The sequence below is a fragment of the Macrobrachium nipponense genome, chromosome 35 (genome assembly GCF_015104395.2).
Source record: "Macrobrachium nipponense isolate FS-2020 chromosome 35, ASM1510439v2, whole genome shotgun sequence".
In the NCBI taxonomy this organism is placed as follows: Eukaryota; Metazoa; Arthropoda; class Malacostraca; order Decapoda; family Palaemonidae; genus Macrobrachium; species Macrobrachium nipponense.
Genome location: NC_061096.1, coordinates 11,486,421 through 11,510,451, shown reverse-complemented (window position 1 = coordinate 11,510,451; position 24,031 = coordinate 11,486,421). Strand labels below are relative to the sequence as shown.

Sequence of the window (24,031 nt, the reverse complement as noted above, 5' to 3'; positions counted from 1 at the left end):
CAACAGAAAACGTGACCTAGATTCCCCCAGAAAATCATAGCTAAGCAAATAAGATTTTTTCCCCTCACTCCACTCCTCGGCCTTCACCTGCTTCTAGCCTTTCACCTTTTGCCCCTCGGTATGAAAGTTGTAAATACGCGCCAATTTACCCAAACAAATAAATGAAATCACTCAGAGAGAGAGAGAGAGAGAGAGAGAGAGAGAGAGAGAGAGAGATTAAGAGGGGGAGATCTGAGAATACGCGCACACATAGATAAGAAGAAGAAGAAGAAGAAGAGAGAGAGAGAGAGACGAGGGGGAGGGGGTGGGGTGTACGTGCAAGTGATGATGCGGGCGGCAAGGCTAGGCTGGTACCAGCGAGTGAGGGAGGGGGAGAGCCAGCATTAAAAGTTCCTAACCTCGTCATAGCAACCACGCCCTTAGCTGGGGACCCTTTAGCCTTTCAAACCGGGACTCGGTACTCTTATCGTCCACGGATGACGAGAATGGAACCCCATTACGAAAGAAGGCAATGAGAAAAGAGGCACGATTTACCGGTAGGGATAGGTCGCCCTACGAAGGTCCCCAAGGAGTCAAAGCAAGCCGAGTTTTCTGTCAAATCTGCGGCTGCCCTTTTCATTCGAGTGTTGCCATATGGCGGAGACCTTGTTTACCTTTGGCCGCTGTCACCAGTCATTTCTACTCTCGAGTTCATTCTGCCTGTCCAACAGTTACTTTTCCCTGTCTCGGCTATACGAACGTTTGTATTTTATTTGATAATTACCTGGCTCACATTTCTTTCATTCTTTTAAAATCTCTGTGTGTGTCTCCTCTCTCAGCTGGTCTCTCTCTCTCTCTCTTTCACTAAGTTATCGCCTTCAGTGCAAAGCTGATTGACTGAATCTAACATGATCTCCTCAGAGGAAAAATAAGAAAAAGTAATAAGCAAGACCTCAAAAGAGATACAACCAGATAAACCGGTTCACAAGCAAACAACTTGGATTCCCCTGGAGATAAAAATCATGACACCGCCACAAGTACAGTTTCCTGAACAGTTTCCAAAACAGTTACTCGTGCAACTGTTCAATTCTGTGGGGCCGCGCTGGCTTTGTACACTCGTCTAGGGAAAAAAAACCTAGAAAATAAACTATCCCGGGGACATAAAATTACGTTAAATAGTTCAAAGAAATAGTTAAATACTTCCTTAAAGAAACATTCTCTCTCTCTCTCTCTCTCTCTCTCTCTCTCTCTCTCTCTTCTCTCTTCTCTCTCCCTGGGCTACTCTTCTCCGTCAGTCATCTCCTCTTTTATAGGACCAAGGGGTAAGCCGTTCGACCTAAATTCCAGTAGACCTGTGTTCGATCCCGGGACGAGGAACGAACAGTATGGACGCGTCTTTACACTCAAGTATGCCTCTGTTAACCTCACTATGATTAATGTACCTGGCCTTAGTTGAGTGTTGTGCGTCACAGCTCATAAAGAAAGGAGAGAGAGAGAGAGAGAGAGAGAGAGAGAGAGAGAGAGAGAGAGAGAGGAGGAGGAATAAGACACTCACTCGTCAATGATCAGCGTTCTGTTAAAAGCTTATCAGAACTAAAATACAAAAAGGCTTCAATGATGTGTACCTATACCTATCCCTCCTCCTGCAATGAAACTAGTCAGGTCTTATGAATTTTCTCTAATAAAGTTAAAACTCTCTCTCTCTCTCTCTCTCTCTCTCTCTCTCTCTCTCTTCAAAGCAATTTATGACTATTTATTTCGTGTCTACGCGTCTCCTGCTGCCCTTGATCGTCTTTCCTATATCTCCCATAATTTGCATAACCTTTCAATTGACGCCTCTCTCTCTCTCTCTCTCTCTCTCTCTCTCTCTCTCTCTCTCTCTCTCTCTCCATCAAACAAAATCCGTTTTGCCTGCGAGACACAACGACCCCTACGCAGCAGGAGAAGCAACAGTAGCAGCACCCTAAGCGCACAATACATTAATCATTGTAACAACATAATGTCGCACACAGCAGCAGGAAAGTAATGGCAACCTCTCATAGCAACCGAAGAAAAGCTTCTGATGTTATAATAACTGCTCGGTTGAGAAAAACTGATATTCTTCGTAACAAAACCACGAGTTCGAGAATTTCAGTCTTGTTCACAAACAGTTTCGAGACATTTTGGAACTTTCCGAAACATCCCGTCTCCCGCTCAGTGTTACTCACACGTTACGTTTCGAAACATTTTTTTTTTTTTTTAATTCTTCTCAGAATTTCGAACTCGCAGTTTCAGGTATATTTACAGTCTTTCAATGATGAGATTTATGCGAACGTCTGCTTCTGACGTGCTAGAGAACAAGTTTGAAAGGCTTGACAAACACATCTTAATGCAAAACTTTTCGACAGTGAAGATTCACGTAATAAACACAATGTTCAACGAAGAGTTTGGCGAATAAAGAAACCGAACGTTAGGCGTTCGAACACTGTCCGTTTAATTGTAAGGGTTTCGTATACAGCTCCCAACACAGGATAAGCTTCTAAACTAATGCTTCCTCGCTTATTATCACTGTTAACTGGCAAGAGCTCTCTCACTATTTTATTTTTTCATCACTGCAAAAGCCTGAACAATGATGCGCAATAGCACTTTACATATTTCGTTTTTTAAAGTCACAACGCAATGGGTGTCCCTCACACTGTGTTTAGATAGACAGTAAGATACAAAAGAGCATACAGACACACACAGGCACACACAAACACCTCTACAAAGGACAATGAGAACTAGCGCGCGCACAAGCATACGTAAATTCGTGTGAGAATAGTTGAAGAGAGAGGAAAAGTTCAAATAAGTTACACGCAACACTTGAAAAAGCTGGTCACAGATATGAAAGCCATCACCCATAATAAATAATCATGCCCCATCACAACGCCAGTCTTCTTCTCTGTTCTTACTGGCTAAAGTCACAGCTTCAGTCAGGTGAACTATTTCCATAAAACCTCCAAAAACTGTCATTTGTCACGTCAAGCGTAGAAATTAAAATGTCCACGAAATTCTTATCAATGAAATTTGTCCATAAAATCCAGAGTGACCTTCGTTATTAATCCCTTCCAATGATAGACTGCACATCTGAGTCGTATACGCTGTTTCCCGGACTTGAGCGTGACCATGGGCTCCTTCCGTCACAGTCTTCTTCAGGTGGGTGTCAAAAGGAATCACTTTGAGGGTGAGGTCGCAAGCCCTACGTCCATACATATACCGTGCAGATAGTCACGGTAGCTCACGCATCGGTAGTGTAATCCAAGAATTAGAAGTAAGTTTACAGAAGGCAACAGGAGCTATTCAGAAAAAAACGATCAAACATTCGTATGGGATAAACTGAATTGGCCCGTAAATTACAAAACAAGCTTCCACAGAATAGAACTCCCATGTGTGAAGAAAGTGATAAACAGTACGAAGAGAATAACGAATAATTAAGACAATTAACAAAATCGATTTCTACATAGATACACTGTGCCCTTGTGAACCTATGCAGAGAATTAAATACCTGGTGATTAGTCGACTGCAGTGGGTCAGAGCCAGCGTAAGAGAACCGTTGAGTAGCAATCTAACAAAAACAAAAACAAATATATATATAAAAAAAACACTCGCTAAGAACAGAAGGATTAGCCTCTCTAAAGACCCTCTGTAAGGAAGGCAAGGACGCGAGTTTCCTACTGCCTTCTTTTTCTGTTTCCAGCGCCCAGACATAATGAGGACATTCAGTTCAGTTTCCCGTCCAGATTGCCTTCAAACACACAATTTCAGGTAATGCTTGGCAAACAAAGATACGTTATATATATATATATATATATATATATATATTATATATATATATATATATATATATGTATATATGTGTGTGTGTGTGTGTGTGTGTGTGTGTGTGTGTATAAAGTATCTTTGTTTGCCAGGCATTACCTGAAATTGTGTGTTTGAAGGCAATCTGGACGGGAAACTAAACTGAATGTCCTCACTATGTCTGGGCGCTGGAAACAGAAAAAGAAGGCAGTAGGAAAAAGAATAACTTCGTCCGAAAATGGAGAGAGAGAGAGAGAGAAGAGAGAGAGAGAGAGAGAGAGAGAGAGAGAGAGAGAGACCTTTTGAAAGAGCAGATATAGGAGTCAGGAAGTCTATACTTGGGACTTTAGAATTTTGATTGTTTAGGACAGGAACATTATCAAGAACTAATCTAATATTTTAACAGACAAGTTTATAGATTTATATTAGCATGAACGAAAACGAGTAAAACTAATACGTTTGTGATGTCTTTCTTCATTACTTTTCGTCAGTTCCATCCACCCATTAACATGACGAGAGGCAACTTGAGACATGCAACTTGACACTACAACACGACAGAGTTCATTAAAAGCCAAAGAATTTAACACTACGTAGAGAGAGAGAGAGAGGGCGGGGGGAGGGGGTCCCACCACATTCCACAGGAACAAACATTCTTTCGTGAAAAGAGGAAGTCAGCATTCTCCTTTGAAGAGAGTGCCCAGGATCACCTCTGCCCAAAATTTCTATTGCTTCATTACACACTTTTTTTTCCCGCTTCGTGAAAGTGCTTGCCAAGGAAAGCCTCTGACCTTCTGACAAGGCCGCTTTTCATGGGAGAATCACAGCCTAAGCCACTGGCGCTCTCTCGCCCGTCCACCAATTACTTCATCAAAAATAAACGTAAACAGCAATAGGAAACCGGAATTCAGCTATTCGGTTTACCGCCAGGGAAATACAATTCTCATTTCCAGATTCTGGGGCACTACTATACCTATAGTGCCTGGAATCTTAGTTACTTCACAGAAGATACGACGTCACACTGTGGGGGCTACAAGAGCAATAAATAAACAAGATGCTCGGAATTGGATCTAGCACAAAAAGTAAGGTTAACAGGGAGAGGGTCTGAAAAATCAGCTTCCCATTGCCAAATCAAACCGAAACGACGAAAGGATGATTCAAAATGCCCCAGGACTAAGGCTTCGAACAGTAGGCCTAACGGATGTCAATTATCTGTAGGATCGCATACCAAACTCCTCTCGGGGTGTTCCCTCCCTTCAGTTGGTGGTGGTTCTAACTAGGAAGTTTTGAGTTCATTAACAAAACGGGGATAGGTAAAAGTCCAAATGTCATTGGACAGAAATTCACTTGAACACACACACACACACACACACACACACAGAGAGAGAGAGAGAGAGAGAGAGAGAGAGAGAGAGAGAGAGAGAGAGAGAGAGAGAGACTCTTGAAGCATGAAGACTCCTTATTTGTGATATTGGAGGTAAAAAGCTTGACGTCAGGCTTGCAATTCTGTATGTTTGAATGTTCAAATATAAATGATATACACGAGATCCTCATAATTAAATATAAGCTTGGAATTGATAACACCCTCTCTCTCTCTCTCTCTCTCTCTCTCTCTCTCTCTCTCTCTCTCTCTCTCTCTCTCTGGCATTACTTCCTAGTGGTCATGAAGTTCAAGGATAACAAGAATGAGGGTTGGGAAGAGGGTGGCGAGACGGAGAGGGAAGGCAGTCGAGGATAACTCCTGACTGCAGTCTTGCCATGGGGGTTTTTATTAGCTAAAAGTTGCTTGGCAAAACCAAATTGAATCTGAACATGCACCTCGCTGACCCGACGAACTTTAACTACGTTCTAAGATTATAAACCCAGGCAATTATCGTGGCCGGGATAAGTCCCTTCAGATAAGTTGCAAGCTGTAAATACCAATTGCATATTTTATGTGTTCGCAAAGTCATTTAACGAATACTGACGCAGTCGCTTGTGGATTCTATCCAATCCCTGGAAGTGCTGGGGCACTGAGAGACGCACGTACAGAGAGAGAGAGAGAGAGAGAGAGAGAGAGAGAGAGAGAGAGAGAGAATGAGCTGTACTACTGTAGACTGGTGAAGGAACGTGCCAGCATTGCGTCACACTGCCAAGGCTGGAACGTGGAACTTCAACTGTGGGTGACAAACTGATTCAAATGCTTGCTGCACGGAGGCCAACTTTTACTGTTCATCTTATGACAGATTCCAGAAAGCAAGGAACTAAAAACTTCTGGACAGCTGTTTACAAACCACAGATTACTGAGTTTTCACGCAATCGGATTTGTACCCGAAAGTAAAAACTCTGGAACCAATACCATCGACATTCTAAGTGGCACTCGTTTTCCTAAAGGCACGGGCTAGTTACCTTGTCCTATATGTCATTTCTTAGAAACGCGCAGAATAACTTCATAGTTTACCAAGGGGTCAAACAGTGGCCCGAGAAGTCTCACATTAATAAAAGTAAACGCATCTAGGTATCCAGTTAAATTGGACAACCACCCAAGGACTGCCTCTTTGCTTAATCTTCATTGCGTCATATTGCGTTTTACAAGGGAGATTCATAACTCAAAAACATTTTATCTGAACTGTACTTGACAGATCTCCTGCCACGCAAAAACACACGCACAGAAAGCTAATATAAAGGAGTTTTCAGCAAGGTGTTCACACCCATGCACTTATCAACATTTCTAGAAGGCCTGCAACCAATTCAGCACGTAGCATTATTTATCTTAGCAAATAACCTCTCCCTTATTTCCTTCCCGCCCCTCTCTCTCTCTCTCTCTCTCTCTCTCTCTCTCTCTGTATCAATAAGCCACCTAACTCGTGGCGGTTTCAAAGCGTAGCGGAACTTGCCTTGTGACACATCACCTGATCTGCCCCTCCCAGTGGAGGAGATTTGAATGCCAATGGAATCGACATCCTTAAAAAGGTTACCGGACTGCCTTGATGCTCATGTCTCATGAAATCTGAAAACGGCCGGGGCGATATGAAAAAGCGAGAACCATAACGATCATGATAATGATAATGAATTAAAAAAAGCAGCAATTGTATTAGTAGTGTATATAAATAAATATATATGTTTATATTAATATATATATATATATATATATATATATAGTAATATATTAATATATATACATATATATATGTATATATCTACAAACACACACACACACACACACACACACACACATATATATATATATATATATATATATATATATATATATATATATAGAGAGAGAGAGAGAGAGAGAGAGAGAGAGAGAGAGAGAGAGAGAATGTCGATACCGTTACAGTAACTGATAATCCAAGTCCTGACCCGTCAAAAAAGACGATCTGTGTGTGATAGAGGGAGTGGCGGAAGCAAAGCTGAAGAATGATGGTTGTTGTATTGACGGAGTGACATTAAACCTATGAAGTGATCCGTCATCTTGGATGATAATGATACAAATCTTTGACGCGAGTAGAAGCATTAATGCTTTAGTTTCAACTACTTAACCAGAGTTCCACCCAGTTTTGAAAAGGTTTTAAAGGAACTATTGTCTAGGATGAAGACCTTAAAACTCCAGCAAAGAAAGACCTAAAGACATCAAGAAATAGAATGAAAAGATATGACTGTCGGTCTGGAGGCCCAGAAACCCCGGGTACGGAAAGATTATTGTCTGGCACCGAGATGTCAACAAACAGAACCAATTCATTCACCACAACCACAGAAATAGGCTACTGTCTTACTTCAAAGGTAGAAAAACTAGAATGAAAAAAAAGATAAAACAGACTACTGTCATAGCTTAAGGAAACTGAAAATGATAAATCTCGATGACGGTGAAATCCCGGTATAAACAGAGAATGTCAGGGTCCTGTCTTGATGCCACTCAAACCTCACAAAATGGAGGAGACTATTGCCATCTTTATCACACGGAAGCTATGTCATAAACAAAGAGACTCTTAACTTGAGCCAAACCACCTCTCGTGAATGGCTAATTAGAAACGAACGTGTAAAGGTCGCACTGGAAAACAAACGCCCTGAAAGACGAGCCTGCCTGGAGGAGAAAGCCCTTCGAGGACCACGGATGGGGTGGCGCCCAAATACCTTGGAAGATAAACGCCGTGGAATTCGTTCCAGATGGAATCGGAAATAACTGCTGAGCTGAATACCTTACGTCAAGGCAAACCTGATCTGCGTTCCTAATAAGACGGGCCAATATTTCTGGTGGACACGGGAGGAAAAATACAGAGGTCACCAAATTACAAGGAAAATAAGCATGTTGGACAAACAGAATGAGAGAGAGAGAGAGAGAGAGAGAGAGAGAGAGAGAGAGAGAGAGAGAGAGTGGTGAGGGTTGTTATGGATAGGGACGACACTACACCTCCTGCCTAAAATGACCTCGGGCCATATTGGCAGATTCATGCTTAGCAGCCCAAATACAGAACGAGGCCACCTCGCTGTCATGATGGGCGCACATCAAAACATAACGATCCTCAGTCACTTTGAGGAGCCACGAATATTGATTTCCTCAACAGTTTCATGATTCTCAACATTTTCTTTTTCTTAATTTTTTTTTTTTCTGTTTGTGAGATTACGGTTCTGGGTTGAGGGGTTAAAGAGGGAGAAGAAAAAGAGAAGGGCGGAGCCGGAGGGCCTCCCTCGAGAAAGGACATGAAAGTTGGAATGTAGAAGTTATTCTGGGTGATGGGTGGTCTGGGGAAGAGGAAGGGGGCGGGGGTAGATTTGGGGTTAGGGGAGCAGGGGGAAAGAAGGGGAGAGAAGAGGAGCACTGCGTATTTAGTTCTGCTCCTGTCGTGAAATTTCCTGGACTTAAAATTACTTTTTCATCGGATTGGCTTCGTAATGAACATGGTAACGAATAGTGGAAAACTCCAGGTTGGAAAACAACGCCTGCCAGAAAATAATAGGAATATACCTAAGTTTGTAAACCTGAATGAAAACAGTTTTTACACAAATTTATAGCTCCGGAAATCGATTTATAAACCACGGATCAAAGAGATATCAACGGTTTCAAAATCCCAATAACAATCGTCAAGTTACTAGAGACCATTTTTCACAGGAAATTTATTCCATCCATTTTTACTGGAATGAAAGATGATCAACCTTTTATTTATTCTATATCAAATTCATAGATCTGTCTCCTTCTATTTATTCTGTGTCTAATTCATAAATCTATTTATTTCTTTTAAACAAGGACCAATATATTTATTCTTTTATTTGCATTCATTTCCCAGCCAACATCAGAACGTGACATCGAGGAATGACATAATATTGCGAAGCCAAACCTCCAAAGCTATAATCTCACATGAAAAAACATCTAAGATTTACATGGAAATAGCTAAATCAATTTCAACCCGTAGTTCAGTCAATAAATATGATTAGCGATTCTAGAATAATAAGTAGTATGATAAGAAAAAGCAAAGAAATCCTATTTAAAAACGTTAATCCACTTTGGACACGTGGATGAACCGCTGCTGGGCCGATCAATAGACACGGGCAAAAAATACTGTGAATAAAACTAAAAAAAAAAATAAATAAAAGAATTCCCACGCAAAGAGACAATTTTTTCCCCCCATGATTTGGGTCAATCTCTAATAAACCTATCAATGAACACGGATAAAATTCGTCTAGACTATATAAAGAAATGAAAGGCAAATCCCTTTTGAATCACGAGGGTCAGTCGATGACAAGTCAAGAAACAGACAAAAAAAACTTGCTGGTAGCCACTGGAAAAGGACCTCCACTGAAGGAAGAGGTGCGACAGGCGAGGCGAGGATTAGGAACCGAGAAAACGATCCCAGAGTTGAAAAAGATACGGAAGTGACACCACCAGAGGCGATGATGTACAACGCGGCCTCTCAAGCACCAGCAACCTTCACCTCCCAGGTGTGGTGTCAATCAATGCCTGGCCTCAGTGCCACTGTTAAAACGGCCCCATTCGACTTCGGTCAACATGCGTACGTGACGGTGATGGCGAGTTCTGATCGAAACTGGATCTGTCATTTTTTTTCGTTCTTCGTCATGCAATAATCATAAAAGACTATATATATATATATGTGTGTGTGTGTGTGTGTATGAGAGAGAGAGAGAGAGAGAGAGAGAGAGAGAGAGAGAGAGAGAGACCTTGGTCGCTAGACAAACCAAGGGTAACTATGAAAACTTACATGACAGTCAGTGCAGCCTTGGAGGAATGCGGAGAACTATGCCGACTGTGTGTGTGTGTGTGTGTGTGTGACCGGGACATATTTGTCAACTTTGACGCAAGGACCAGCTCCAGGAAATCGCCATAATCTGGGTTTACCCGCATCCAATCAGAATTCATCTTCCTACTCGCCTAAACGCCCCTCCCCCTCCCGCCCTATAAATGACGTTTACCTCACGTGACGCATCGCCTAGGCGTTGCCTCACCTTATACCCGAAGGGGGCCAACTTCGGCGAAAGAATTTCAGGTATTTTTTTTTTTTGTTCTTTATTCTGGCGTTTTTACGGGACCTGGCGTCTTCACGCGAACATGAATGAAGCAGCGCCTCCCGTCGAGAACGGGACTTCGGGGTAGACTTGACTATTAGCAGGAAATCTGTGTGTCATGATTCGAAGTTTCTCAGCTTTCGCAACCTGCTATGCCCAGGAACTCATTTTCCTAATCTTAGGTCAATTTATGACTCTTTTACTTTACCCGCAACGAATGTGAATATACACACCAACGTTACATCAACTATGTGCTCCTACCTCCGTGATTTTGCCACCCCATTATGGGAAGCCGTGTGTGTATGCATGTATTATGTATTAAGGAACATGCATACACTCTACGCTTTTAAGAAATCCAATAATGGGGAAACTGTATGCTCACCCGCATGCATAAATTAGTATATGTGCCTGAGTTTTAAAATCAAATTCACTATATCTATGAAGCACACTAGACGGTACCATAATGATTTTGACAGCAGCCGCGGAGGAATAACAACACTAACCACCCAAGACAACAACAAAGAAGCCCGAAGAAGGCGTCATGGATACCATCCCGTTCGTGAGGAGCGCGTCATGAAATTTCAGATTATACGTCCTAATTCCATAAGAATACCTCGCACTTATAACAAGTCACGATAAAGGTGGTCGGAAAAGAACAGTTGTATAACTGCACTGCAGAGAGAGAGAGAGAGAGGAGAGAGAGAGAGAGAGAGAGAGAGAGAGAGATGGTACAAAATTGGAAGCAGGTGTTAGGAAGCTATGATCACTGTTCTTACGAAACTCTGCCTTGAATTCCTTTATTTCTGAACTCGTGGGGGATCGACAGGGGTTGGGGGCGGGAGAAAAGGACAGCGGGCCCTTACGGTGTACAGGAAGCAGTGGAAGCAAGAGAGACCAATAATCAACAAATAGAGAGCAAATGGGTCCTGCTTTTTTCCCCTCCAACCTTTTTAGCTCACTTTCTCCTTTGACGAACAACTTCCGGCTTCTCTGTCTTGCCCTAATAACCCCTTCCTCTCCACTGCACCAAGTCTACGGACCCATTCCCTTACCTACCTATACTCGTCTACTCACCTACTTATCTACCCCCCTGGCGAGGTAACCACTTACCCCTACCGAAATACACGTCAACTTCCCCACCTACTACCGACTTTTATGCCTCCCTACTTATGCATTTCCAGCGACTTACCTTCTTCCCCACGAGGCAAGGACGTTCTCTGGACACAGGTCATAACAGAACAGGATGGAAACTGCGCCGAAAGCAAGGTCAACTGGGCCAGGGTGCTGCAGGATAATCAGTAATACTGGCAACGCATCAGGCGATAATTTGTCGCGTGACGACAACACAAGCAATTAAGTGATACCTGGATTCCTCCCCCCACCCCTCCGAGAGAGAGAGAGAGAGAGAGAGAGAGAGAGAGAGAGAGAGAGAGAGAGAGAGAGAGGACTAATCATTCACCTTTTTTTCCAAGACGTTCTAAGGAATCGTGTCTAGATCGGTTCCTAAGAACGACATTGCCTCACTCGCTCCATCCGAGCAGCTTTTATTGGTTGGATTGCATCGCTTAAAATAACAAAGTTACCGAATCATTTCTTAAAACTCATTCCCTGCCGGGCTAAACGGTGACCGTAAAGCAGCAACGCACAAGAATGAATAGAACAAAATGTACGCGTATAAAAAATCCTTCAGATTCCGTATTTTCACCTTCTCGTCTCATAAAACGTTCACGTACCTTCTAAAGAATGGTTACATATAAATATCTGTGTATGGGTGTAGCCAATCTCTCTTAATACAAACATAAACAAGAGAATGTTTCAGAAAATGCTGTTAGGGCAGAAAGTCGACACAGCTGGTTCTCAAATTTTCTTTATAGCAGGAACCGCCTGTCCCCAGAGGGAAGTAGGCACTAGAACGGCATAAATAGTGAAGCTTATGGGAACTATTTAGCTTTATGGCTCATATAAAATAGTTTCTACGCTTTACTCCGCGTCTTCCAGCGTAAGAACACACACAGACACATACACAAACACACGCACGCACACATACAGAGAGAGAGAGAGAGAGAGAGAGAGAGAGAGAGAGAGAGAGGGAATTTTCAACATATAATACTTGTACGGTCGTTCTAACAAAGAATACGATTATATACATAACAGTACAGACACTCCGCATACTTTTCGGCTTATGTACGCCCAAACGTATATATATATATATACTATATATATATATATATATATATATATATATATATATATATATATAAAATCAAAAACTCTCTCTGTCTCCCTGTTTTCACATACACATAGGTGCACATGCACAATAAATAGATTATATGATATATATAGTAAACACAATTGTGAAATTTTCGAAAATATTCAATGTTGTCTTAATAGGCTTGTTTTTTCAGCTCTGTGGACTTGGTCACAAAAATCCCAAAAGAGCTGGATGAAAGCTATTGAAGAGATCATTGTTCATTTACGACAAAAAAAAATTAATGTTTCTTATATCTTACAATATTTGTAGATAATACACACACACACACATATGTGCGTATATAGTATATAAAATGTGTACGTGTATGCCTGTGTGTCCATATATACGCATATACAACACATTGTCGAAAAGCTTCTCATAACACTTTAATCTTGACTTCATAAAGAACAATATTCAGCACTACATTGACCACGTTCATGAATTTCCCAACACTGACTTGCAAAAGAGCGCCAGAGACATACAATATCAGCGAATGATTTGCCACATACTACGTTTCACTCCTTTTCCTCCTATGAGATCACACGAGACAGACTCTAGGAAAGATCGACTGCTGCTGTTTCAAACAAACAAACGTGTGCATGAATATGAATAGCTGCTCTCTCTCTCTCTCTCTCTCTCTGTTTTCACATAAACACACGTGCACATGCATAATAAATAAATTTTATGTATATATTATATATATATATATATATATAATATATATATATATATATATATATATATATATATATAATCTGTGTGTACTTATGTATAATTACGTTTGCATCAGTATGAAGTTGGACATGCTAATAATTTAATTTTGCACTATAGATAATGTTCTATTTCCGCAACACCAAATATACGTACATATGTATATTTATACTATATATACGTATGCATGTATGTATGTATTCATACATGACACGCAAATAAAGTTAAACATTCTAAATTGAAGAAAATCGGCAAGAGGAAAAATAATTCAAGGAAAGATGACAATTACGCGGCATTATTAAACACTTTAATTGTGAACTCTGAACCTGACAATGAAGCGAAGTTCCAGTTACTGAGAGCGTTCTCTTCGCTTAGGGTGATTATCGTACACCTGCAGCTTGTGAGTCGCCTGTTCATGTGTGCTAGGGGTGGGCTGGGAAAGAACGGCATATGTCCTCACGTACTCCACCTGTATTTAGAATTTTTGGGTATTATCCCCGCCCAAGAGAACCCTTGTTTCATCTCCAAACGTACATATTTGTCGATATGCACGACTGACGAACCAGAGAAAATGATAAACGAAGCGAATCTGAGTGAAAAGTGTGATTAATGACAAGAAGAAGCAAGAGGAGATCACGGAGCTCGGGAACAACGTCTTGGCCCTTTCTACATTGTCGTGTCTGGCTATAGAGGGAGAAAGGAAAAACCTGACTCCCGACTGTTTGGAAACGATTACAATTTACTTTCGGAAAAGGGTTCTGAAGGATACACAGAGAGAGAGAGAGAGAGAGAGAGAGAGAGAGAGAGAGAGAGAGAGAGAGAGAGAGAGATTGCATTTAAATAAAAGATAATGACTATAATTTTACATAAATATACCTTATACTAACGTCGATGAAAGTACTGTTTGCCGTTTCTCTCCCATCGTTGACGAAGCACACTAACTATTCTCTATCGAGTTTACATTCAACATTCAATATGAGAGAGAGAGAGAGAGAGAGAGAGAGAGAGAGAGAGAGAGAGAGAGAGAGAGAGAGAGTCTCCGCAAGGTACACTGTACAACTAACCTGAATTCGAACAAACTTATTTGCAGGATTCAAGGGCGTCTCATCGACCAGGGTGGAGACTGACCAATCACAAAACCTCAAATTATACAGCAATCACTTTAGCGGGTTTCTGATTGGTTACCGGAAGAAAAAGGTGACTAGTTTAAAGGAATATGTGTCCATCATAAGTAAGTTACTGTCGGATAAAATTTAGTAAGAAAATAAGTCATTACGCCAAGCCGCATTATATAAAGATACATATTATATATATATATATATATATATATATATATATATATATATATACACATATATATACATATATATATATATATAATATATATATATATATATATATATATATAATATCATCATCATCATCATCATCTCATCATCATCAGGCGTTGTTAGTCCACTGCAGGACAAAGGCCTCAGACATGTCCTTCCACTCCCTTCTTTTTATAGTCTTTCTATGCCATTCCAAACCCGCAAATACGTATGTGTGTGTGTGTGTGTGTGTGTGTGAGAGAGAGAGAGAGAGAGAGAGAGAGAGAGAGAGAGAGAGAGATACTACAATAAACCGCTTTCATTTAAGATTGCTCTAAAAGAGAGGGGAGTAGTTAATTCCAAATTCTCCTTTGAAGTAGTGATTCAAGGGCAGACCTCAAGGCAGAACCTTCCATAGCATAAACCGCTCCCTGCAGTTCAACCAAGAAAGATTTAATTTTATGGTCTAAAATAAAAAATGAAACATCCTTCCAGTAACTCGAGTACCTGGTAGATAGATAGAATATGGAATTTAGGCCAAAGGCCGAGCGCTGTGACCTATGAGGTCATTCAGCGCTGGAGGGAAATTGACAGTAAAAAGGTTTGAAAAGGAGTAACAGGAGGAAAACTTTGCAGCGGGTGTGGGGGGGGGGGGGGAGGGGGGGGGGAACGTAAGGTGCGAGGAGGAATACGAACGGAGGTATCAAGTGCCCAGTGTTCAAGATTCTGTACTAACTTGTGATAGTCACTGTTTTGAAGTTTACCCGTAGCCTGTAAAAACCAATGACGAGAAGTTGATATTTCCGAGAAAAGGGCCGTTTTTCTGGGGGCAAAATGAAAACCCATATTCCATTGAACTTACACAGCGAAATATGACAAAAAGAGTTACATATATGAACGCTTTACTCGCAAATGTTCGTGCAACTGTTATTATTACAAACGCATCTTAGGTTGATATATGAAATTCCAAAAAGAACATGGAAAACACTTTGCCGTTTGGAGACTTCCAATATTTCATGATTTTAAGAAACTGCATCAGTATATATATATATATATATATATACTATATATATATATATATATATATATATATATATATATATATATATACTGTATTCTAGGCAAACGCACAGTCTTACAACACATCGATATGTCGGAATGCATTAGCTAGAGAGGACGGAAAGGAGACAACATTTGAGGCGGAGTCTGAGATCTCCAACCACCACCAGCAGATAAGAAGCCAGAGGCTGACCATAATGTCAGATTGTTGGCAATGAACTCACATTCTCACGTTTGCGTTCCACCTCCGTCTTTCTGATGTCATGATCAACATCAATCATTATGTCATGTCAGCAAGAAGAGAAAGTTGACAGTGAATGTAGGCAACCGTAAGGTCGTGAGAATTTATGGAATACTGAATGGTTTAAATGTTAGCACTGATGACAGGCGGGTGGATATGATCGGTTTACAGAGGAAGCGAATTTTAATTCTAAGTGTGAAAGCAATGGGGGATTAATCAAAGGCCCACATCTAGCCCAGGCCTGACAAAGACAAAGAGAAGACTGAAAAAGCATAAGGAATTAAACCCAAGAATGATGAAAGATTAAAATGCAGAAGGAATTAAACCCAAGAATGATGAAAGATTAAAATGCAGAAGGAATTAAACCCAAGAATGATGAAGGATTTAAAAATCAAAGGGAATTAAACCCAAGAATGATGAAAGATTAAAACGCAGAAGGAATTAATTATTAAACCCAAGAATGATGAAAGATTAAAACGCAGAAGGAATTAAACCCAAGAATGATGAAAGATTTAAAAAGCAGAGGGAATTAAACCCAAGAATGATGAAAGATTTAAAAAGCAGAGGGAATTAAACCCAAGAATGATGAAAGATTTAAAAAGCAGGGGGAATTAAACCAAAGAATGATGAAAAATTTAAAACGCAAAAGGAATTAAACCACAGAATGAAGAAAGATTTAAAACGTAGATGGAATTAAACCCAAAAATGGTGAAAGGTTTGAAGTTTATGAAAATCCAGACTTATAAATGGAATGCTGGGAAATAGGCCTGGCATCTTGCATTTGAGAAGAGCTATAACTTTGATCCAAAATCTTAAGCTGCGCCACATATCAGAAGCCAAGTTATTCAAATTCAAGAGCTTCTGAGGGACTTCCTTTCCCTATGGGGACACTGGTATGTTTTACTTTCTTGTGCCATTTTCTGATTTTTAAAAACGGGTCTTCATGAGATTCATTTAAACGTGGAAGTGGTCTTCCCTTTCCTTACTTCAACTAGTTCTCGGTCTCTCCCTTCTCTCCTTCTTATCTTTGATCCTTCTTAGTTACCCTTCCCAGCTGACAACAGCTTTGGAGGGCATCTTTAGTCTTTCATGGTACAGAATTCTCTTTGCTGATCTGTTCACTTATACCTTGATTTACAGATCATTGTTTTCAACTCGATTATAACCTCAGATGCCGTTGTATTAACATTTCTGTTCCTGTTTTCTACACAGGTTGTACGCTGATGTTCTGTAATTCTTTATTTAAGAAATTTTATGCTTTTAGTGTTTTCTAGTGACAGCACTAAACCCTGGATATTTACTGACATAGTCGAGATCTCCAAGAAATATGTTCGATGTTTAGCTAATTATTCTCTTATTTCTTAAAGTAAGTGTATGAAAGAATTTCTAATTCCATGTTTTCATAAACCTGTCTCTATCCACAAGAAAACAAATTACTAGAACAGAGCTTACTTTTGATCACTTAGGGAACTGTGAACGTAACTATTGTGAGATATGGTGCTACTGAGATTGCAGAATATATGATATAATAAGCATTTTGAGTCTATCGTAGACCTGGCAAGGATTCTATATTTGACTTCGGGTGAGAGAACGTTATTGGAACAATCTACTAACATCAAGGCTTGATCTGTTATTCAAATTTGGTGGCTCTAGCAATGCAGGTGGGCAAGGCATATCTTAGAATTCTTCATATCATAGTGTGATATACTGGCAGTTACATAAGCGTTTCCTCTCTAGTTTAGGCCGATGTTTAGTTTGCCGACTCTTGAAACCAGTGTTTCCCGACGATTAATCATGAAGTTTTCAGCGCTGCAACATGAAATATATACTGCACTGTGGCTGACTTGGAAGCCACTCAACTTTATTCGGATTTTTCCTAGATAGTGATCCCCAAGGGTCTTAACCAGGAGCATACGTATCCATCTTTGCGGCGTGTTTATTACAAGCCCGTTGGGGATTACTGTGAAAATATACAAAAAAAAAAGACTGTAAATATCATAAAGATAATGACCCCTAAGAATTATTAGTCCCAGATTACGACCCCGAAAACCATTAGGGGTCACCATCTAGCAAATATCCATTAATTCTATTATGAAACTGAATTGCTAGCCACAAGGAACATGTCTTGTTCTACCTTAAAGAAAGCTATACAAAAAGAAAAAAACAGTATTTAGCCTCTAGCAGGAGTAATTAAACATTATGTACTTTAAAGGTCAGCAGAAAGAAAGCATAGTATTTTATTTACCAAAGCACAAGAAACAATTCAACCTCATCACAGGCGGACCATGAAAAAGTCCTTCACCTTTGGACAGAGTCTATTTACTTGTTTGCCCTTATCAGCGAGTGACGGGGCAGAACTAATTCTGGGACCTTTTGAGGCTAATCAGTCTTTGGTTGATGTTTATCTTTCTTGCATCTGACAACTTAACCACTGTCACTAAAATTCTTTTTGCTCTAAGGATTCTGATGAAAACCTCAACAAACTAAACAGATTGTTTTACCGAGCTCAGCTTGGTACACTTGACAATTATATATTCTATATATATATAATATATAAGATATATATATATATATATACATAGAGAGAGAGAGAGAGAGAGAGAGAGAGAGAGAGAGAGAGAGTACATAGTCCCATATTCAGTCTGTTTTCAAAGGTTCCTGTGCTATTTCAGGAGGTTGAAAAGTATAGGTTTAATCAAGTATAATGAGTAACTAGAATCTAACGACTTGCTTCTGGACAGGTAACGCACTCAAAGAAAACAATTACTTACTAGTGAAGCCAATTTAGATTACATTAGCTACATTCAAGACGACCTTGACAATGGAATGGACTAATTGATTTAGTGGTGCTTTTGACAAAGTCAACTAATTTGACACTTTCCATAATGGTTGTTCAAGTGGGTGGTATTCGAGAGTTGTTGTTGATGGAGTTTTTAGTTAGCCTTGAACTAAGAAATGAAATCAGATTTATAATGCTATGTGTTTTCAGTTTATAATGCTATATGCTTTCAGTTTTCAATAGCCCAGTGATTGCTGACTTCGAAAATGAGAGTACTACATACAGTATGTAGATGTTGCAACTCTTTCTCTCCAGCCTTTTTTTTTTTTTTTAAATAAAATGCAGTCAGGAGGTATGACTGGACTCTAACAAAGCTAAAATGTAGACGATTAGCCAGTATCATACAATAATCTTGTTTCACGACTGATTTTGTGTTGGTGAGACACTACATGAAATTCCGAATATTTTGTAGTACTAGGCATGCTCTTTGAATCCAAGCTATCTCTGTCAGAAATGATTGATGCCTTGTGTTTCCGATTTCTTTTTTTGCCGTTGTTGGCACACTGTTCTCCAAAGTGCCTCAGTGGCGTGGTTGGTATGGTGTTGGCGTGCCGCCACGGTGGCCGCGAGTTCGATTCTCGGGCATTCCATTGAGGAGTCAGAGATGTGTACTTCTGGTGATAGAAGTTCACTCTCGACGTGGTTCGGAAGTCACGTAAAGCCGTTGGTCTCGTTGCTGAATAACCACTGGTTCCATGCAACGTAAAACACCATACAAATAAACAAACATTGTTCTCCAGGGGGGACGGCTGAAGTCTCATGACATCAATGGAAGAATGTTGCCAGGCCATTTGACATAAAATTGTTGCAGTAAATAATTTCTGAAATGATCAGTGTCTGAGGCTGAGTGCCATGATCATAAGGCAAAGTGAAAGAATCCAAATTCTGTTGCGGTGCCATAATGTCAAACTGACTAATGAGCCTTACATCCCTTTTGCCTTGATTTTCTTTAGAAAGCATCTATTTTCTTTTGTACAAGCAATGGATTAATCTCTGTGCTTATTTGTTTGGTTTTGTATTCATAATTTTTAACTGCCTTTTACATTAGTTTTCTGAGTTTATTTGTTCTCTTTATTTTTTTCCCACTAAATCTTTTTCTGTTCAATTCTCATCGGTGTGTCGTAGACCATATCGGGATGCTTGATTTTAATGTGCTTCTACTGATTGGACAGAATTTAATTCTGCACATCAGGTCGCTTACACCCTTTCACGCCTTACCAAATCCACGGGTGACTTTTGGGCATAATTTTAACCAAGCAACCATATCAATGTCTGACCACTAATAATAATAATAATAATAATAATAATAATAATAATAATAATAATAATAATAATAATAATAATAATAATAAAGGTGCATGGATAAACATGAAGACATATAATTAACAAGAAATACCTACGACGCTGCACAGAGCAAACAAGATTTTGAATAAAGCGAATTTTCAAATAGAGATGTTGTGGAGGCGGACCCTTTGTTAAGTCCCGCAGACCAATATCAGTAACAAGCATTTTCGTCATTCCAGAAAAAGTCAAGACAGACATTCCTAACCTCCACAGGGAAAGAGGCAAATCCATTAGAGAGAGAGAGAGAGAGAGAGGAGAGAGAGAGAGAGAGAGAGAGAGAGAGATTCCTGACAAGATTTGTGGACGAGGTAAATGTCCTTTCTTGGTGTGTGTATGATGGGTACCATCTGAGAAGTTGGGCATAATTTATATCATAATATACTCTCTTTGTGTTCGCTCTCTTTATGTTATAAGGATAACAGCCTACAATACTCCCAACTGCTTCCATTCTCTTATATAAAAAGAAATGATGAGCAACAATGGTGAGAAGTGAAAAGAAGGAGGCAAAACTTCGAGGAAAGTAAAGGAAACCAACTATTCCAAAACGAGGCCTCGTGTGTAAACCGAGCGCCTGGAATCCCAGACTGCACTGCTACTAATTTCCTAAGGGTCGGGTTGTGAAACGCGGAGCTCTTTCTCAACCGCTTCCTTCAAGAAGAGCTCTGCTATCGACCACCGCCGAAAACCTTTCTATGGGCCACTTTCTCCCATTTACAAAGAAATGCAAATTGATGTTAATCTCTCTTGCTTCATTTAATAGTCCGTTCTTACAATAAAGACATTCAGCTCCTGTGTCTTTCATACTTTCACGGGTTTATATCGTCATGTCGCTATTTTCTTTTTTAAGACTGTATAGCCTGTTATACATCTGAACATTATAAGTCAATCACGTAATACGCAAGGAGCTCGCTTTCTCTTTAAGATTGTATAGCCTGTTATATATCTGAATATTATAGCATGTTATACATCCGAATATGTATAGCCTGTTATACATCTGAATACTATAAGTCAATCACGTAATACGCATGGAGCTCGCTTTGTTTTATTTTACTTTTTTCAAGATTGTACAGCCTGTTATACATGTGAATATGATAAGTCAATCACGTACTACGCAAGGGCTAGAATCTACTAGAGGCCCTGACTTTATTGAAAACTGTTAAAAATTTAATCAGAGCATATATATATATATATATATATATATATATATATATATATATATATATATATATAATATATATATATAATATATATATATGTGTGTGTGTTTGTGTTTGTGTTTAATCTAAAATGACAAGTTTTTACCAGTTAATACACTACCTAAAATTATCATTTCTAGGTTACAAACGATCTTCGGTAAAATGTGATGAGACACTAATGACTAATATATAATTACCTTAGCCATGAACATCGATCATTAGTTGCTTAAATGTTTATCAGTATAAAATAAAACAAGTCCCCCTGAACAACAGTAATAACAAATCTGGCCAGTCTCTCTTATCTTTCAGTTATTTCATGTGTCATTTTTCTTTTGATAATTCCATTCTCCTTCGACCCCGCTATCGTTATAACCGAATTTCACGGATCTCTTGTTATTATTGGATTCTCGAGGAATTACACCAGTCAGATTTATTTCACGGAAAGAAATCAAATTATTGACAGAGTTCGTTTTCATTACAGAATTCCCATCAATCCAGAACTGGAAATGATGGATGCATGAACATACTGACGAAGGAAAACGTGGTGAGGTTTGGATACAGATTAGGTACAGACTGTAAAAGGAAAGAGGGAAATGAAAACCAAGAGTTGAGGAGCAAGAACAACAAGGATAATCATCTGAATAATAGTAACAAACAAAGAAGAAAGGGAATAATAGCAGTGGGTAAAAAGAAGACATCCTGGCAGTGCGAAAAGAAGTCGAAGCTATAATTACAGGACATAACTTAATTACGGGAGAAAGAGGGAATAATTACTTCCCGGACCGAAATGCTGGTGAGGCAGTTGATGACAACCTCCGACCATAATGTACTCCCCCCCCCCCCCCCCCCCCCCCCCCCCCCCCCCCCCCCCCCCCCCCCCCCCCCCCCCCCCCCACCCTCACCGGAATAATCCAACGACAGGAAAACAATTATAAAGATAAATTCCTGGAAGACAAAAACGAGGAACTCATACGTTGGAATTCCTCAAGAGGTGAAACCGAGGAAATAGAAGAGGAAGGAGAAATCCATAGAAGTTTCCATCTTAAACGGGTGGACTTTCCGCGTTAATTTCGTCGAGTGGAAAAATGAGCGCAGTGACGCACAGCCAGTAACCATGCCAGCAGCAGAAGCCAGTGTTCACCCCAAGGCGTTCTCTCGAGGCTAATGACAGAATAGGAAAGTTTACCCGAGAAAGAAAACGGGGGACGACTTTCGCAAAGCTCAGCTTTTCTGTCGTTTTCAGGATTACTCAAGACACGATTGATTGTGAGTTATCAGGGTACTAAAGACACGAGCAAAAGCTGCTACAGTTTCCAATTGTGAATGTATAACAAGCCTTCTAATTTTATCACCACCGATCGACAGTATAATTCGTTCTTTCGGCCTTGTAACGATTACTAGGTCATGACTGTGTGTTACAGCGGAGACTTCTTTCGGACATGCAGTTCATTTGTGGCAGGAGGCAACAGAGCTTCAGGAGATCGGGTTTCTACAATTAGTCTAATTATCTTCTCATACTTTCATAAAAAAAACTTTGTTAGTCATTGCCATTCAGCTTTTATTTGCTAACTATTGCAACACGCATAATATTCTCTTCTTTTCCACTTATTAGTAATTATGTCCCATGATGCAGTGCCTTTGTTTTTTACTATACTTTCAGTGTAGAGATACCTGTGTGCAAAAGAGTATGTATGAATATGCTAAGCTGGGTTGAATATTTTTCATGGAATCCGGTGTCCATGATTACAATTATAAACTTTCGTTTAAGGGCAGTTTCAAAAATACCTTATTTTCCTTAGTTAAACAATTATATATATATATATATATATATATATATATATATATATATATATATATGTGTGTGTGTGTGTGTGTGTGTGTGTGTGTGTGTGTGTGTGTGTGTGTCTGTGTGTGTGTCAAATGAACTTTTGTCTCGTTGGGAAAAATTATAAATGTCTCCCATTGTATGATATTGTTCTTGTATATGAACAAAATGAGTATTATCATAGCCAGTCTGACCATACGTCCTCTTTTTATTGAGGAGAGAGAGAGAGAGAGAGAGAGAGAGAGAGAGAGAGAGAGAGAGAGAGAGAGAGAGAAATCTCCCATCCCCTCCTTCCTAGTGCCATTGTGTCTGTGGTCCTAAGCCTTATGCTGTGGTCAGAGAAAGACCTCTAAAATCCCATTCAGGAAGTTAAAGAAGAATTGCTGAATAAGTATGTCATACGTACGTCCGTTTCAATTTACAGCTCATTATCTGCCTACACACACGCTCGCTCTCTCTCTCTCTCTCTCTCTCTCTCTCTCTCTCCTCTCACACACACACACACACACATACACACAACTGATGTCTGCATAATGTACAGAACACACACACGCACAGAGAGAGAGAGAGAGAGAGAGAGAGAGAGAGAGAGAGAGTGAGAGAGAGAGAGAGAATCCTGTTCAATGGTATTAACATTTTTTTAACAGTGATTATTCCATACAATATAAACCGTCTATGCAGTTTGTATATAACAGAGAGAGAGAGAGAGAGAGAGAGAGAGAGAGAGAGAGAGAGAGAGAGAGAGAGAGAGGATGCTATTCAATGGCATTATCACTTTTTTTTTTTTTGTGCCGAGTGATTATTCAGCGGTGAATCCGAATCCCATGAGAAGTAAACTAAATCCACGTCGTCAAATGATTTGAAGAGCTGTACGAATATCATAAGTAGTTAACCAAGTCCATATCGAGTTTCTCCACCGCATAATTACTAGCCACAAGAGGTCAACCGAGAGTTAGAAAGAG

At 39.9% G+C, this 24,031-nt stretch overlaps 1 protein-coding gene and 1 long non-coding RNA gene across 2 annotated transcripts in view; both read right to left on the bottom strand.

Moving 5' to 3' along the window:
• LOC135208420 (mucin-5AC-like) overlaps window positions 1-24,031 on the bottom strand; it is a 673,035-nt gene that overhangs the window by 136,437 nt on the left and 512,567 nt on the right. The window lies entirely within an intron of this gene.
• Window positions 3,502-24,031, bottom strand: part of LOC135208421 (uncharacterized) — a 44,840-nt gene continuing 24,310 nt past the window's right edge. Inside the window, exon 2 of the long non-coding RNA XR_010313161.1 lies at window positions 3,502-3,562. This is a non-coding gene — a long non-coding RNA (uncharacterized LOC135208421). The remainder of the gene's footprint in view (window positions 3,563-24,031) is intronic.